Source organism: Homalodisca vitripennis, chromosome 1 (assembly GCF_021130785.1).
Source record: "Homalodisca vitripennis isolate AUS2020 chromosome 1, UT_GWSS_2.1, whole genome shotgun sequence".
Lineage (NCBI taxonomy): Eukaryota > Metazoa > Arthropoda > Insecta > Hemiptera > Cicadellidae > Homalodisca > Homalodisca vitripennis.
In genome coordinates, this window is record NC_060207.1 from 140616193 (window position 1) to 140628697 (window position 12505).

Genomic DNA, 12505 nt, shown 5'->3' on the forward strand with positions numbered 1-12505 from the left:
AGTAAGTTAGTACGCCAAGTACATAGAGAAAACATGCAAACGACTAGAAATTCACGTGTAACCCGAGAAATGTATAATTAAGGAAATAACACGACTTTGTTATTTCATAAGAGAGATCCGAAATCAATAATATTTATTTCCACTAAATAAAACAGACAAAGATGCATCGTCATAACTAAAACTTAGTTTATACATATATCAATCCCAAACTGACCCATATCAAAAGTTAGATATGCTTTAATTAATTGTACAAAATGCCTTTTATCGCCAATTATACACTAACTAACTTAAACACCGTTAAATTTGTTTAATTGTAACCGTTTTACAGACTATGGTAATTTATTGGACAACAAAATGTTTTATATTCATGGTTTTATAATACTTATCCAATATAATCCAAGGTTTATTTAAGTTTCTTTTGCCTTGTATTACAGTTATGCATTGATATAAAAAGAATCAAGATTATTCTTTACAAAAATAACACTAAGATTACCAAAAATACATGCCATAGTCATTGTAGTAAATTGAGAGAAAATTTGTCTATATGAGTCAATTAATGATAAATCTGCGAAGTGCAAATTCCTGCCACAAAATTGCATTTTGGTTGATTTTGAGTTTCCCCATTACCTAGTTTCCATAGATTAGATGTGTATGAAACAAACCGAAGTATACCATGATAAAAACTTCTAAACTTACACATATTGTTAATTTTCTCAGATCTTGTTTAGACAGATTGTTTAAATGTACATCCCGACAGATTTTGTTATGTAAATAGATACCAAGAAGTTTAAAGGAATTAAAACCATCATTATCTAGGTTAGCATGGTTTCTTAGTGGGAATATTACTGTATATTATGTTCAGAAATCAGAAATCTTTATTGTCGTTGACATTTTACAAAATGCATGACAGTCGTCAATTTCAAACTTAAATGTAAACTTAAGGAAATAGTGCAGCTATTTCACCATAAATATCTGTAATATTATACAGTGGTTTATTCAATAGCATTTCCTTAAGTGCTATCTTAAAACTATGAAGTGTTAGAGTTTTTAATTTTTCAGGTAATGTATTATACATTTGAATCCCTTGATACAAAAAGCTTTGTTGAGACGCTGAAAACAAGCACCCATCTTTTTTGTGCTATATTATGTCTATTTCTTGTCATATAGTTATGTATGTCACTAACTTTAGTTGTGATTTGCAAGTTTTCCCTTACATACATAAGAACTGAAAAAACATACATTGACGGTAGAGTTAGGATACCTAGCGTAACAAAAAATGGTTTGCAGTGATCCCGCCAGTCTGCACCACAGATAAGACGGACACCTTTTTTTTGTAACACAAATAATTTGTGAGCATACGAACAATTCGCCCAAAGTGAAGTTCCATAGGACAAGTGGCTATGAACATGACCATAGTAGATGCAAAGGAGAACATCAGGAGACACATTCCCTCTCAGTGATCTAATCATAAATAGACCCTTTAGAATTTTTGCGGCCAGATGGTCAATATGAGAGTGCTATTTGAGGTTGGACTGAAGATGGCACTCTCTCTTAAGGTTGGCCCAGGAAATTTAAAGATGCCAATCTCTCTGAACCAGAACGAAGGCAAAGTTGTATGTCCTGAACCTTCTCCCTATTTAAGCTCAGCTTATTAGCATTACACCAGTCATGTATTACATCTGATTAAGAGGTAACAATATCTTTAGCCTTCTGAGGATTAATACCCTGAACACACACTGCCAGATCATCTGCAAACATAAAACACTCTGCATGTTGCTCCATGATGTTACTTGGAAGATCGTTTATGTAAATTATGAACAAGATCGGGCCAAGTATAGACCCCTGTGGTACACCTTGTACAATCTGCAAAGAATTGGAAAAAGAGCCATTTAAATCAGACTGCCATCTATTTTCCAAGTAAGATCTAAAAAAAGAAATGGCAACATTGTCAAACGAGTAAAAATACAGCTTATCTAGCAGCACATCATGTGTTACAGTGTCGAAGGCCTTGGACATATCATACGATCTAAAGAGAACACTCCTTTTACCCTCCAGACCTTTAAATCAGTTTGTAATTAGAGCTTGAGTGGCTGCAACAGTGCTTAGGCCTAAAACCATGCTGACACTATGATAAAAGATTATTTCGTTCGAGGAAGATTATCATCTGACTATGTATGAGACGTTCCAAGACCTTTGACACTGTGGGCACAATGGATATTGGTCTATAGTTTGAACATAAATCTTTCTGACCTTTCTTATGTATTGGTATCACTTTTGTTTGTTTAAGTTTCTCAGGATAAAAGCCCTGTGTGATGCATATGTTAAATAAGTATGCTAAGACCTCACTTATGTGCTTAGAAGCTTATTTTAAGTGTAAAGCATTTATTCCATAAATATCTAGACAAGAGCTATTTCTTAGTTTATTTATGGCTAAGAACACTTCTTCAACAGTGAATTCTTTGATAGTAAAATTTTCACCTAAAGGCATTTTACTGTTTATATTTCTACTTAAGAAACAATTGTGGTCATTTGGGCAAGTTGGTACATTTTTAGTGATATCCTCGATACTATTAATAAAATAAGAATTAAACATATCTGCAGACAGACAATTTGGTATATACAAGAGCTTAATATTTACATTTCTACCTTCATTAATAACTGCCCATGAAGCCTTTGACTTATTCACTGATCCAGCAATAAAATTATTGTTATAGTTTAGTTTGGCTTTCCTAATTTCACATTTATATTTTGCTTTCAGTGATTTGTATTTTTCCCTAATTAAATTGTTATTTGAGGTATTACAAAATAAAAAGTAAAGCTTATCCAACTCTTTTTTTAAAATTAACCAATCCTTTGTGGTACCATTTGTTGATTGGATTTTTTGTTATCCATACTTTTAGTTTTTAATGGTACAGAAATATTTAAAGCCCATAGAAACAGGTCAAAGAACACATTAAACTTATCATTAATATATAAGGTACTATTATATACAACAAACCAGTCTACTTTGCTAATATTATACAAAAATCTAGCAGAGTTTTCATCGCTTATAGGCCTTGTTATGTGTTTATATTTTATTCTATCTGGGTTTGCAGACTCCAAACTAACACAGAAAAGGATAGCATTGTGATCGGAGACTGGTGTATGTAACACAGAAGCAGTCCATCTGTCCGGATGCAATGTAGACACGATATTATCAATGCAAGTCCCTTTTGAAGCGTTGTGAGTTAAAAAGTTTGGGCGGGTTATTTCTCTTATTCATAGAGAACAATTATACCAACCAAATAATTTGGTTATATAAACCAAATGATTTTGTTAGGCTATTTAGTTCTTGTGTTTCATTGTTATTTTCCAAGAAGTCTACATTAAAATCGCCCATGCATATAAAGTCAAACTTCGCACCATGCACACTCGAAAAGATGTCATGCAGTTTATCTATAAAAGTGAGAAAGTTACCTGTAGGTGACCTGTAGAAATTCACCAGCAGAGTATTAAAAGTTTTCAGATATACCGCGGACGATTCAAAAACAAGCTCCTCAGCAACATCGGGTAAATTTTGGTAAACTTGTGTGTCAATATGGTTTTTGACCAAAATAACACTACCACCATGCACAGTTACAGTTCTTGCAAAAACAACCTGCAATTTTATATCCTGGTAAATCAATATTTACAGTGTCTACTTTAGACAACCAGTGCTCCGTTATACAAATAACATCAACACTGTTGTTCGATGCTAACAAATTTAAATAGTCAATTTTATTAGGTAGGTTCTGAATATTCCACAACAACACAATTAGGCTATTTACACAAGTCAATGTAGAAGAACTATTTACATCCTTAGAGATTTTATTTCCCCACTGTTTTAATTTAAGGATGTTACACTTACCCTCAGAAAGACCCACTGTTAAATGTTTGCCGCTGTGGTTGTCTGTCTGCTCCTCTAAAAAAGATTGCAGGTGTTCTTCCTTATGTCCCTTAGGGAAACGAAAACGACTCATATACACTCCAGTAGGCTAAAAGTCAGACAGAAAAACTTTGTGCCAAAGTGATTAAAAGGCACTCCAATTTTAAAAGACCGGTATCCCGGATATCTGTTTCTCAACTGTGAGACCTCATAATCTCCGTTAACACCCTCAACCAAGTATTGCTTGACTGAATTACAGTCAACACTAGGGGCTAACCTAGAAACAAAAATATATCTGTATTTTTCCACGACACCCAGCATATTATTATCTTTGATAGCACTGCCCAGAATACATTTTCCAGGTTTTCTAGCAGCAGTGCGACTGTTTAGCTTATTACTTCTGAGCATTCTTTTATTTTCACAGTTTCAAATCCTCCACTGTCCTCACTTTCAACAGACAACCGCATCTGTTTGTCAATATCAACAACACTGTTACATTCCATATCGCTAGGAATAGGCTGCAGCTATTTACGTCATATGTTTTGCTTAAAACAGCTGATCCTCCCTGAGCCGTCTGCTGTTCGTTATCCATAACTTGCAGCGGACTAATGTTTCTGCTAGCAGAAGAAACTTCAGGTCTAGTTACTACCGATGTCAAATTCCGAATATTATTGTTCCTCTTGAGGCCTTTATAATTATTGGTTCCTTTTTTTAGAAGATTGGAAGTTGATCCCAAGTAAACATTTAGTTTTATTACCATTATCTAATTTAAGTTTCTCAGTATAAGTATACTGTTTATCACAAGTTATAATGTCTCCAATTATCACACCATGGCTAGTCAAAGCAGAGCTTAATTTGACATTTTCATTTTGTAATATTCAGTAAGTTGTTTTCTCATCTCAGTCTGGGTTTTCGTTAATTCATAAACTTGTTCTGTTAAAATTTGTATATGTTCAAAACACTGAATAAAATTATCACTATCGCTGTTTTCTGACTTACCGGTATCGGGCGACTAATCAATTGTATGATTATTACTGTCAGTACCGGTACTGCACAAATTTCACAACCAATTATTAACACTCGCAGCCTCGTTTTTTACCCAATTCACCGTTATTAACAGCTGCACATTCATTATGAAACCATAAATTGCAATCTCCTACACACTTAAGATTGTTAGACTTTTGAGAAATTATTTTACGACAGATACCACATTTCAGCGATGTATTTCTTTGTGGTGTCATCTTCTGGTTCGATCTCTGTAAGGGACTTCCAATAAGGGACTTCCCTTCAGTTTACTATCATTCAACGCTTATTTATTTGACGAGTATCAGGCTTTAGCTTGCTTCAAATAACTTTTGAGTTTAGCCTTCGCACTAAAGATATCTACACTTGAGTGGTATAAAAAAGTATCATCATCATACCATACAGAAAACGAAAACAAATTAAAACTAAAACCATTAACAAATACAAGAGTCAGAAAATGACCCAACATAGAATCTTGCAGAACACGAGATATTCTACACAAAATTCTGAGCTCTTACTTTTTAAGGTAACCATTTGGTTACTATAACTTAGATAACTTTCTATAAATTGTAATTCATTATTAAGATTCCATAATATTTTTATTTTACATAAGATGGCATGAGAGACTGTATTATACGCTTTGTTTAGGTATATGAGTCTTGATCCTACAATTAGCATTTTTCAAAACCATTTACAATATAATCAATCATTGTTTCAACTTCTTCTACATTACAGTGATTAGATATAAGGCAAACTTAAAATTATAAAGCAAATAATAACTTGCAAAGTACTTATAGACCTGGTTAACTACAAAGATTATATTATTTTACTTATGATTGACACAACTGTAATTTGTATTTAACTTTTCCGGATTTTATCATTCCATTTTTAAAAATACGAGTGATCTTGAAAACCTTTAAACGATCAGGAAAACAATCCTGTTCAATAACTAAATTTACAATATAAGTAGGAGGAAAAAAATTACACAAATAACATTTTTATCAAACAATTTTATCGTTCTAAATTAATGTCTACACTACGCGAGTAACTCATTTTACAAACAACATTTTTTATTAATTTTGTATTAATAGGTTTAATTTGAAAGAGGGCTTATAACTACGGTATGTTAAGTATTCAGTATACGTTACATTGTCTACACTTGGACTGTCACTCAAATAAATATTGCTGGATACATTTACAAAAACTTATTAAGAGAAAGTTGTATTTATGGGTCTGCCCTATTATCAAATAAGCCTACACCCTTCTTTGCTGAACATTAAGCTTTACGATACTTTATTGAGTTAGCAATGTATTTATCATTAGTTGATATTTTAGCCTCAGTAATACGATTTGTATAATGTTTTTAAATTGTTTAAACAATTCTTATAATGTATATTTAAAGTATTCTTATATTTATCATGTAATACTGGTGTAAACCAATTTACGCCTATTTCTTTTTGGGTTTATTGATCACATATACTTTGGGGGGGGGATTTAAAACACGGTTGTAATATCGAAAAGACATTTACAGTAATATTTACATCGTTAGTATGGTAACATTCTTTCCATTCAGCACTACTCAGACATTCTCTCAAATTATCTAATTTCTCATGAGAGAAAAGGCGTGACAGCTGAATGTCTATATGTCTAATTTATATACTTTAATGATCCGAAATTATATTTTGAATAGAACAAAAAAACTTCTACAGTCGGGGCCACCAAATTAGGCGGGTGGGTGGAATTGCGCCGTTGCCAGATTGTGCAAACATCGTGAAATAGAATAATCCCTGAATTGTATCCATTTTGGAGCTTGATGTTGTTTGCTTTCTGCTGAGATTTTGGTGACATCTTACAAGTTACAACGATGAAAATCGTATTATTGGCTTCAGGAGAGACCGCTGATGATAACGGTATATAATAATTTGTATGTAGATACAAAAATGTAATTTTGAAATACTAAATACCTACAAACCAATTTTAATTCATTAACATGATGTATTAAAAATTTCAGTAAGCGAGGTTTTATTTTTTTGGTTAGGAACATTTTTCCTGTGGCAAAGTTTTAGACAAAATAAACTTTATTTTTTGTTCCAAACAAATTTTTCTCAGTTTACTAACTTCGCTGGGAAATGCGTGCAAACCTAAAATTATTGAAATCAAACACGCAGAGCGATGCTGCGCCGCGCGTATACACACAATTTCTACTCAACTATTTTTTTAATAGCAATACTTTACTTTCTATTATTTTTATCATTACTCAACACCTATAGTACTATGTGTTGTAATATAGCGAAAATGAAATAAATATTTTAAGTTTAATAAAATTAACCGTGCTTAAAACAATCTGTTTTGTCTTCCTTAAAGCAAAATTATTTTAAATATAAACATTTTAAACACATTTTAAAATAGAAATAATAAAGAAACATTTATAAGTAATTATTATTAAACAAGTGGCATTGTTAGTACATACTATTACATTATCACAGTGAAACTATATTTCAGTCCGTGGTTGATTTGATCACTTGGTGGTTCCGAGTTACTTGCTTTTAATCTTTGTCAATGTCACGGTCACTGTCGCTATTTTCACTGTCTGATGAGTCGTCTCTAAGGTTTATAATAAATGGTTATATTATGTGTTCAATTAACTTAACACATAATTGTTAATTGTTCCAAGAACACCAGGATCAGTTAAAACCTTTCAGACAATTCAGTACATTAACTAGAACACATTTAGTTTGACTATTTAAATCACCTTTTTTAATACCCTCTAATTGTCTCCTTTTCACAGGTGTTTTTTTCATTTTCACGTGAACTACCAGCTTCCTCCATTTTCAGTATGTAACTAAACTCACTAACTAGTCAGACAGTACAATACGACTGGCGCTGGCACTGACAGGGTGGCGTGTGGAAGCTGCAGCGTCGGCGCGACGCTTGTGACTATATAGGCAACAATGTGCACACAGCGTTGCCAAATTGTGCCTGAGAGCAACCGATTCTTTCCATTCAGCACTACTCAGACATTCTCTCAAATTATCTAATTTCTCATGAGAGAAAAGGCGTGACAGCTGAATGTCTATATGTCTAATTTATATACTTTAATGATCCGAAATTATATTTTGGTAGAACAAAAAAAACTTCTAAGTAACTTACAGGGATGTTAGTGGCTGTATTATTCAGAATATGTTCATTTTAGTTAGTGTCGTTAGTGCATTACATATCAAATAACGTAGTATTATTAAATGATATTTGTGGTCTTATCCGTATGTTTTTAATATTTATATATTTAGTTCTCTTTCAAGAACCAGGTACTTAAGTCTAGAAGTTTTACTTGTGATAAAATTTAATAATGTTCTAGCCTCTCAAGAAATTGCTTAAAATTAGCAACTGGGACACGATACGCACAAAGAATTATTCCATTTATAACACCTACCTAACAGCAGCTGCTTCAAAAACAGGTATTTTACTGAATGTCGAAATGTAAATAGAGTATTAAAAGGCCTTTTCACCATTATTAAGGAGCCACCTTACAGAGAATGTCTGTATAAAACCTCCAAGACAAGGCCTTTCGAAATATAAAGTCACATTATATTTTTTCGGAGCCAATGTTCATTAAGAGAAATAATGTGAGTGTATATATCCTTCCGAACAAATCCATTTCATGTTATAGAGATATCTCTGATGGTGTGGATGGAAATAACTCACCAAATATTCTACTGCTTTGTAACCTTAACATGCCATGTTCCAATATTCGACAGAACGGCTCTTCGTAGACTATATTATATAGTATTACTACCATGTTTGAACTTAAAGTAATAATATTACTAACTATAGAGGAGTATCACTAGATATTCTCCTCTATCCAAGAAGCCAGGGTTTGCCAGGACCTTTATTCCCTACTTCCTGAAGATGATAACCACCCATCGCTATCCTTGACTGCTCCATTGCCTGCTAATCTTCAACCAGACGTGACATATCAAACCAATGTAAAACTATTTATTTACAAAAATGCCCTTCAAAAACTTAAATCATTGTATTTGGCAAATCAAGTTGGTTACGATGATGCAATTTTGCGTTTGGTTCGTTTATCTTTGCTAGTGCAAACCGTGTCAAAAACCATTATCTACAACGAAAACTGGTTTTTAGTCTGGATTTAAAGGAAGTTGATCCGTCTCACAGTTAAAAAGATGCCTTCAAAAACTTTATTAAAAATCCCTATCTCAATTAACTCACAACCAGTTTTCATCGTTGAGAGCATAATGGAAGATAATATCTACCGCCTGCTTCGAGCAGTATATGGACAGGGTACAGAGTTCAGACTCTTAGGCGTTTTGAGATATCTGAAGACTATTAGCCGGACTACCCCATCTCCATTAACAATACATCTAGATGACAAAGTATCTTAGTCTAAGCATCATACTGCAAACATGTTCACGGACTTCTTTACATGCAACTTCTGTCCTGAGGAAATAACCACGCAAATGCCACTTTCTACGTCATCTCCTGATCATATATTCTCCACCTGCTGCGTAAATACGGGAGATGTCCTGAACGCACTAGAAATTCTCGACATTACAAAGATGTGGTTCTGATTTCATCCTGCCATCAGTGATCAAGCACTGCGCAGACGTGCTGGGACAAACACTTACTATCCAGTGAGGTTATTTTATCTAACAAGTCACTATCCAATGGTATTTTCCCGATATTTTCAAAATTGTTCATGTTAAATTATCCACCAGAGTGGGCCAGTAAATGACGTCAGGATCTACGGACCAATAACTATATTTCCAGTAGTAACCAAAGTGAATGAAAAGATAGTACTGAGTAAAATAGCTTTCAAAATTAATAGCTTATTGATGGCTACTCAATATGGATTTGTGCCAAACAGGTCCACTGTAACATACCCAAATAATGGAAGCTTTTTCACACAGAAAGCAAACTGACTCTATTGAGTTCAACATCTTGAAGGCCTTCGACCGTGTCTCCCACTCCATTCTCATCCGCAAACTTGAGTCGAGTGGGTTCATGGGACATACACCTATGTACGAGAACTAAGACTCATAGTCTGGGATACCACAGTGATAACTTCGTTATAGTGCAACCGCTTTAACTTTACTGACGATATTACATTTTACTTGGAGATCAGTTCTCTCCATGATGCGTCTCTCTTACATAAGGACGTCAACATTATCGATCGATGATGCAAAGAGAATATTTCTAAACCATGACAAATATTTTGCATTACATTGCTCCACATTACTAAACCAATTATTTACAAGTATTCTCTTAAATGAACACTCCTATCCCACGAGACAGAAATGAGGGATCTTGGAGTCACACTTGTTCCCTCTCTGAGTTCGGAAATACACGTCCGGACAATATGTAATAAGGCCTAAGTATGATTATTCTCTTCTTCAGACTTCCAAACTTTTTCTGACTTACGTGCTTTAAATGTGTCATATTGCTGTTTTGTTCGACCACACTTGATATACTGTATTTTTAGACTCCACATCAGCTGATACGTGGTATTGAAAAAAGTCCAGAGGCACTTAGACTTGTTGGTGTTCGCCTAGATTTTAGATATCTAGACGTCCCAGTGGAGGGCGGTGCCTTATTATTGAACTTGACCTCGCTGGAGTAAAGATGCTTTTCCCAATATACATTGTTTTATGGGTAGGAGAGTGGTAAATTGGATTGTGCTGAACTTCTAAGAAGCGTAAACTTCATAACTGCCTCGGGTACAAGATCTAAAGACCTCTTCTCTCCACCATCAGTCTCCACTTCGAATGTAGCAAATGGTACCTCGGTAAGGCTTCAGCACCAAGGGAACACTTTAACAGAGCTGTTGGTTTTTCTGCAAAAGTCCTGCAACCCTCAAGACAGCTCTTAGAAGTTGTTAAACACAACTATCTCTCTCTCTCCCTCTCCCTCTCTCACCTCTCCCCACCTTCTTCCCCTCCATCCCCCTTCACTTCCCCCCCACTCTCTTTCTGAACGGTATAGGCATCTGCTAAAAGAAATACACTGGAAAAAAGATAGCAGTTTGAAGGCTCTCATTTGGGTGTGTGGCAAGTTACTAGTCCAGGGTATTGGTAGGAGTGCAGAAACTGGTTTTGCAATCTCCTGTGCAGTCTACTGGGGCAACAATGAGACCAATGCACTTGGGAAAATATACTGGAAGCCATGTACACTTGTCTTGCTCAACAGAAATGAGAAACCGACATTAAACAGAATAGAGCCACGTTCTATCGAAGATCTCAATATTTCAGCAGCAGACTCAAAAAGAACTGTTCGTGGAAGGTGATGAACGCCTACACTGCCAGTTACCACAGCGCTATTCTGTGAGAAGTATCTAGTGACCTCACTACCAATCCAGAGTTCAGAAGAACTATGCCTTTGGGTGGAAGGTAAGCAACTTTAACCCTGCTGCCTTCATCATAGCACTGAATCATCAACCAATCAGCAGTGGAGATGCTGGGTAAAAGGCGTAGCAACTGACAAAAGGAATAATAGATGCCTACGATGCAAGTATGTTCCGAAATCTAGAATGAACCGGCTCTCATCAATGCACTGGTGGAAAGAAAATATCGCTGCCCTGCGTAAAGAATGTCTCAGCAAGTGAGGGTGTCGCAGAGGGGCTGAAAACGACCGAACTCCGAGAAACTGGCATCAGAATACAAAGAGGCATACCAAAGGGTGAATAAAACCATCAAAATTAGAAAGAAATATTGCTGGAGCTAGCTGATTAAGGAGGTAGAGGAGTACTTAGAGCAGGCCGTATAAAGTAGCCATGACCCCCACCTCAAGAGCAACCAACATCATCTCCTACTTGCTTTAAACTGTTGAAAAGAACTGTGTCTGTTTTGTTTCTCCAACAGAAGAATTCTTGCCATTCGTCGAGACCGATTAACGGAAGCATTTAGTAGAGTAGGAAACACAAAGGCATTTGGTCTGGATGAAAAATGCATTAAAGGAGCTATCAAAATAGCTTCTGAACTGTTCCTAGAGTCCTACAATGCATACATAGAAAAATGAAGCGAAGAGATATTTATTCTCCCTAAAGGGAAGAAGTTACCGGACGACCCTACAACATGCCGTCCACTCTGTATATTAGATAAAACCGCTAAGATCCTAGAGCTTAAATCCACAGGGGAGTTGAAGCAGTTTTTGAGCCGTTGCTTGCCAGCAACCCATATACCTTCCGAAAAGGTCACTGTACCCTAGACGCAATTCAGCTGTGGATTCACCCGTTGTCAATTCAGTCAAGGAAGCAATGTCTAGAACTAGATGAAAAGGAGGTACAACGAAGTACTGTCTTGTGGTGACAATGGATATCAAACACGCGTTTAACTCTGCCAGGTGGAACCGCATAATATAAGCTCTTTTAATGTGAAAGTTCCAGGATACCTTCAAAGGATAGTATTGAGATAATTTACGGGTAAGGTTTTGGAGTACGACATAAAAACCGGTCTATAGCAGTACTTAGTCACTGGAGGAATACCTCAAGGCTCTGTTTTGGGTCTTTTACTGTGCACGTATCATGTACGCCGGGTTGCTGAAGCTGGAGTAACCAGAGGAAGT